Genomic DNA, 6,698 nt, shown 5'->3' on the forward strand with positions numbered 1-6,698 from the left:
AAGAAAATATTTTTGAGTCTGCTTAACTCCAAATCCTCAAATGGGAAAATAACCTTAGAGACAGGGGTGAGGGAACATGGTGAGGCAGAGTCTGGGTCTACAGATGTAATCTCTCCTGCCAGGCAGAGGGGAGCGAGGACAGGGGCAGTTTTTTTCCTTTGGAGAAATCAGTCACAGTCCCAAGAATTTGTTTCTAAAACATCTAAATTTATTAGAGGAATGTAAGAAATGAGATTCTTCCAACTTCCCTACTAATACAAGTCCCTTGGTTCCTATGCTTGGGGGGATTAATCAGCATCAGCTGAGCGTACTTCAACATTAGTCAAATCCTAACCCTGCTCCGGGTTCTGCCCCTGCCGAAGACAAAGGCAGCCAGGGCCTGACCACTTGCATCCTCTCTGTTATCATCTACTGAAACCAGATGAGTTCTGCTTTTTAATTCAAATCCTTTTCTGCCACTGAAGCTCTAGGCCTGGGCAGTCATTCTTAATCATCAACATATCAAAAGGAACACTTCCTCTAGAAAAGGGGGCTCTTTCCCAGGCTCTGGAAACTGGCTTTTTGAAAGATGTCCTTAAATAGGAGGCCACTCTTTAAAAAGCACAACTAGAATGTGGAACTCTGGGGAAATCTACTGCAATAACCCGTTGCTGGTGAGAAACGCTAGAAACAGTTCAGGAGTTGACCGGTCAGAACTGTTTTAAAATAAAAATAATGATAAAATTTCTAAAATTATTTAAGAAAATGACACTGTTAGCCATCCTGCTCCCAAGAACAAGGAGCACACACCTTGAGACATGTTCTGTTGTGGACAACAATTTAGCAGAGTAGCCTTTGGCAAAGCAAACAGATATAATCTGAGCCCTCTATTGGAGAAAAGTGCAGCTCCCAAAGTTTGACAATCCAGGGCTGAAATGAAAGCTGCTGGGCATCTCCCTGCAAACCACATAGGCCTCCAACCACTATTATCTTCCTGAGAATAGCTATTTTACTAACAACACTTTTTTTTAGAGTTAGGAAGGGAGGCAAATCAGAAGAACTTGGAATCAAACATCAGTTTCACCTGGGGGAAGGATTTAACCTGGGGATTCTAAACATGCTCAAGAATGGCTCCTCACTCCAAGGGGTTGACTTTATTCAGAGAGAAACTTTTTCAAAATGGAAAAGACAAGTCCTTCTCTTGCTTTCAACAGCAGTCTGAATAGCTTCTCTTTTGTAAGCCTCTCTTTGTTAGCCCCTTCTCCTGATCTCTCATACTAGGAGTCTCAAGTAAGAACTTTGACATATGGCTCATCTTTTCCTAATGAGAGGGACAAAGAGTGGCCTTCAAAGCATTGGCTTATATAAAACCAATCCTGAGATCCTAAGCTGGCTAGAAAAAAAAGTGAGTCTTCCTCACTGCTCAAACAACTGGTCTCTTTCCTTGACTCACACAATGTGATGAACTCCATACACTCGGCATTAGGGAAAGGTCTACAGCTCATCAGCCACCACCATCACTGGGTTTACCAATATCCCAGCACTGCACACCTGAATATTACTGTTTCTGCCATAAAACAGACCAGATGTGCTCTACCACACACTTCTGTGGGGATGAGACCCAGTTACTTAAAACTTATCAGCCCGCAAGGTCAGAAATATATCAAATCCTTTGGAAGATTCTACAGTGCACTCTTGTGTTCAACTAAAGATCCTTTTGCATCCAGGCTGCATCCAGGCAGCATCAGGAAGATGGTTAGTCCCTTCAGGAACATATGCATTCCCAAGTCATATAGCTCAAGTGACAAGACCACTCTGGTGGGATGTCACATCTCCTGGAAATGCTTGGTGCACACACATATCCTAAATGACTGCTGGGAGTATACTCTCCGACGTTCAGCAGAAAGTTTGATCAAAAATATTGATTCTCAACAAAGATTCATGAAGGTTTTTAACCCAAGAAATTAATAATGTGATGGAGTACCAGTCACTGACTCTTTTGATGGACACTGAAAATACACAATCTGTAGTGTTTTGCTGACCTGGAGTCTTAGAATCACACTAACCCAACGGAACCACAATCTCAAAAGTTCTAGGCCACAGACAATAAGCACAGATCTTGCTCAGGGATGCTAGGTGCTAGCAAACAGCATTTAACATTAACCAGCAGCATGTTTGACAAGTTTCAAGACCATGGTCACTCCCACCTTTGGATGTGGACAATATTCTCCGTTAAGGTAGCCAAGTAGCTGTTATGGTTCACCTGAAATGGGCAGATGTCCAAGACAGGCTGATCGGCCTGCAGATCCTGCAGCAACGAGCCACTGCCAGCATCCCACAGCAGGGCAGAATTTGATGCTTCATCCCCAGTACACACTAGGATGCTGCCATCATTCTCTGGATTTTGGAAAATGGCACTTTTGGTCAGTAGTTTGCAAGTGGGTCTCCCACAGAATGTTTGTACAGAATGGCAAGAACAGATTGACTCTCCAGCATCATCCAGCTTATAGGACATCTCCATGAGCACACTTCATAAGATGTTGTGATTTTCATCAGGCCTGTAGGTCACAAGACAGTGCCGGGTGCTGCTCTCTGTCTGAAAGTCTATGCAGCCCCCAGGCTCCATGGACAGCACATGAGGCCAATGAGTAAAGCCCATTTTCAGCTCTCAAAAGGGAGCATTCTCCAAGGTTCCAGCCAACACCCCACCATATGGAAATGCAGCCAAGGCAGCTCTGGGTCTGTATGACAGGCAGCTCTGGGTCTGTATGACAGGCATACAACTTTCTGAGGTACTAACTCCGGGATATGAGAGCTTGTGTTTCGAAGGTCATACACCAGAATTGAACCATTGACCAATCCAACATACATGTAATTGTTTTCATCAAGACACCAGCAGCAGCTCCAGACAGGATGTCCAGCATTATAAGTCTGGACCACAGTATTTGTCCCCAGGCTGGTCAGTTTAATAGTATTGTCTAGGGAAGCAGAGAGAAGTAAGCCTTTGGATTGACTGCTGAAAGCCAGTCCACGTATTTGTTTGCCATGCATAGGAATATACTGACTGCTTTTCATGTTGGCAGTACTCAACATCTTAACACCAAAGCCTGGAAGGAAGGAGGCCTGAGGAGAAGGCTGTGATACCACCAGGCAGCTCAGAGCATCACAGTATGTCATGACTCGGCAGTTTCCTGTTTGAGACACTGGGAATGTCTTCTAGAAATGGTACTTGTGTTGGCTCTGGCTGGAGGACAGGCTGCTTAGGAAACGCGCTTAGGAACCCCCGGCCTGCTGTGAAATCTGACCCTGATGCTGCACAATAATTTTTTGCAAGTCCTGAACACTACTGTGAAGCTTAGTGCATTCATCAGTGAGGACTTGAAGCTGGAGCCAGCACTGTGCCGATTCTAACTCAGCCTTCTTCCATAGAGTCTGCTCCTTTTGTAAGGAACTTTTCATGAGCTTCTGTTCACTAGTGTCCAAAGCTCTCAGGGTTCAGGCATAAAGGACAACGATGTCACTGTGCTTCACTTTCTTGCTGCACTGGCACATTTTCTTGCCTGTCCTTTGAGACACTTAGAAATGCACTTATACCCAAAGAGGTGCCCCCAGTGCAATGCAAGAGCCGGTGATCCCCAGCATTTGTCCACTGTTCCAAACATATTGTGCAAGTGTCCCCTTCTTCCTCATCCACAGAAGCAGAAGCTAGAAGTGGGTTAGACTTCTGGGGAGACTGCTGTTTGGGGACAGTCTCTCCTCCACCAGTACATGTAACTTCTTGCTCTGTTGAGATACCTCCTAGTTGTTTTTCTAAAACAACAGCTCCAGGTTCCTCTGCCTGGACAACTCCCTCTTCATACTCTGTGAAGCTGTCACTGTCAGAATCAGAACTACCTGATACCTGCAAGTCTTCAAAGACAGGATTCCTAGTCTCTGAATCATAAGAGGTGGTTGGCGAATGAGGCTGCATCCTGCTCACTTGAAAGTAAGCATCCAACGGTGCTCTCAACCTGGCACTCTTTGTCCTGTGAGACCCTCCAGCTCTTGCCCTCTGTGAAGAACTCCTCCTCCTCCCCCTCTTCCTCCTCGCTCTCACTGGCTCCACCCTGTGGTCTGAAGGTGGTCTCAGGAATTCCAGCATGCCATGTAGTCTCTGCAGCCCACTGATGAAGCTGTTCATTGAATCCAATGAAGATACCTGGGCAGTGTGGTTAGCACCAGATTCCTGCCTACGCTCCTCTGAAACCCCTGGATTGATGTTCTCCACAGTCTCTTCTCCTGAGAGCTCCTCTGTCAGATCAATGGACACCTGTGAAGCAGGCTGAAGCACGGACAGCCCTTCTGGCTGCTGACCACCTCAGTATGAGGAAGCTGGAGCAGGGGTGGCCCCCTTGGCCGCTGACCACTTCAGGTGGAGCAGGCTGTTCTGCAGCACCATGATCTAACTGCACCTGAAGATCATATTCCATTGCTTCATGAGCCATCACTGAAGCTGGAAGGATGCAGTCAGACTCGCGAGGCTGCCAAAGCAGCTGCCTTCTCCTCAAGAAATCTTTTTTTTTCTAAGCAATAGGTCTCAAGAGTGGGCTTAAAATATTCAGTAAACCATGTTGTCAACAGATGTTCTGTCAGCCAGGCTTTGTTGTTCCATTTATAGAACTCAAGCAAAGTAGATTCAGCATAATTCTAAAGGGCCCTAGGATTTTCAGAATGGTAAACAAATGCTGGCTTCAGTTTCAAACCACCAGCTGTGTTAGTTCCTAACAAGAAAGTCAGTCTGTCCTTTGAAGCTTTGAAGCCAGGTATTGACTTCTCATTTATAGTTATGAAATTCCTAGATGACATCTTCCTCTAATATAATGCTGTTTTATCTACATTGAAAATCTATTATTTAGTGCAGCGACCTTCATTAATTATCTTAACTAGACCATCTGGAAAACTTGCTGTAGCTTCTATATTAGCACTTGCTGCTTCACTGTATTTTATGTTATGGACAAAATTTCTTTCCTTAAACCTCATGAACCAACCTTTACTAGCCTCAAATTTTTCTTCTGCAGCATCCTCACTTCTCTCAGCCTTCAAAGAATTTAAAAAATTTAGGGCCTCCCTCTCACTTAGTTTTTGGCTTAAGGGAATGTTGTGGTTGGTTCTGTCTTCTTTTTATTTTATTTTATTTTACTTTATTTTATTATTTTATTTAAAATATATTTTATTTATTTATTTTTTATACAGCAGGTTTTTATTAGTTATCTATTTCATACATATCAGTGTATATATGTCAATCCCAATCTCCCAATTCATCCCACCACAACCACCAACCCCCAACCCCTCTTTCCCTCCTTGGTGTCCTTACGTTTTTTTCTCTTCTTCTGTGTCTCCGTTTCTGCCCTGCAAACTGGTTCATCTGTACCATTTTTCTAGATTCCACATATATGTGTTATTATACGATATTTGTCTTTCCCTTACAGACTTACTTCACTCTGTATGACAGTCTCTAGGTCCAACCACATCTCTACAGATGACCCAATTTCATTCCTTTTTATGGCTGAGTAAAATTCCATTGTATATATGTACCATATCTTCTTTAACCTTTCATCTCTTGATGGGCATTTAGGTTGCTTCCATGACTTGGCTATTGTAAATAGTGCTGCAATGAACCTTGGGGTGTATGTGTCTTTTTGAATTATGGTTTTCTCTGGGTATGTGCCCAGTAGTGGGATTGCTGGGTCATATGGTAATTCTATTTATAGTTTTTTAAGGAACCTCCATACTGTTCTCCATAGTGGCTGTATCAATTTACTTTCCCACCAACAGTGCAAGAGGGTACCCTTTTCTCCACACCCTCTCCAGCATTTGTTGTTTGTAGATTTTCTGATGATGTCCATTCTAACCGGTGTGAGGTGATACCTCATTGTAGTTCTGATTTGCATTTTTCTAATAACTAGTGATGTTGAGCAGCTTTTCATGTGCTTCTTGGCCATCTGTATGTCTTCTTTGGAGAGATGTCTATTTAGGTCTTCTGCCCATTTATAGATTGGGTTGTTTGTTTTACTAATATTGAGCTGCATGTGTTGTTTATGTATTTTGGAGATTAATCCTTTGTCATCGATTCATTTGCAAATATTTTCTCCCATTCTGAGGGTTGTCTTTTTGTCTTGTCTGTAGCTTCCTTTGCTGGGCAAAAGCTTTAAAGTTTCATTAGGTCCCATTTGTTTATTTTTGTTTTTATTTCCATTACTCTAGGAGGTGGGTCAAAATGATCTTGTTGTGATTTATGTCAAAGAGTGTTCTTCCTATGTTTTCCTCTAAGAGTTTTATAAGGTCCAGTCTTATATTTAGGTCTTTAATCCATTTGGAGCTTATTTTTGTGTATGGTGCTAAGGAGTGTTCTAATTTCATTCTTTTACATGTAGCTGTCCAGTTTTCCCAACACCATTTATTGAAGAGACTGTCTTTTCTCCATTGTGTATCCTTGCCTCCTTTGTGATAGATTAGTTGACCATAGGTGCGTGGGTTTATCTCTGGGCTTTCTATCTTGTTGCATTGATCTATATTTCTGTTTTTGTGCCAGTACCATATTGTCTTGATTGCTGTAGCTTTGTAGGATTCCTCCAGCTCTGTTTTTTTAACTCAAGATTGCTTTGGCTATTTGGGGTCTTTTGTGTCTCCATACAAATTTTAAGATTTTTTTGTTCTAGTTCTGAAAAAAATGCCATTGG

The 6,698-nt window shown here is 42.8% G+C and overlaps 1 pseudogene; it reads right to left on the minus strand.

Annotated features, from left to right (window-relative positions):
* Positions 1-2,176: 2,176 nt before the first annotated feature.
* On the minus strand, positions 2,177-4,463 carry LOC133101190 (E3 ubiquitin-protein ligase RFWD3-like; annotated as a pseudogene).
* Between the last annotated feature and the right edge of the window lie 2,235 nt (positions 4,464-6,698).

The sequence above is a fragment of the Eubalaena glacialis genome, chromosome 11, assembly GCF_028564815.1.
Source record: "Eubalaena glacialis isolate mEubGla1 chromosome 11, mEubGla1.1.hap2.+ XY, whole genome shotgun sequence".
NCBI classification, from domain to species: Eukaryota; Metazoa; Chordata; class Mammalia; order Artiodactyla; family Balaenidae; genus Eubalaena; species Eubalaena glacialis.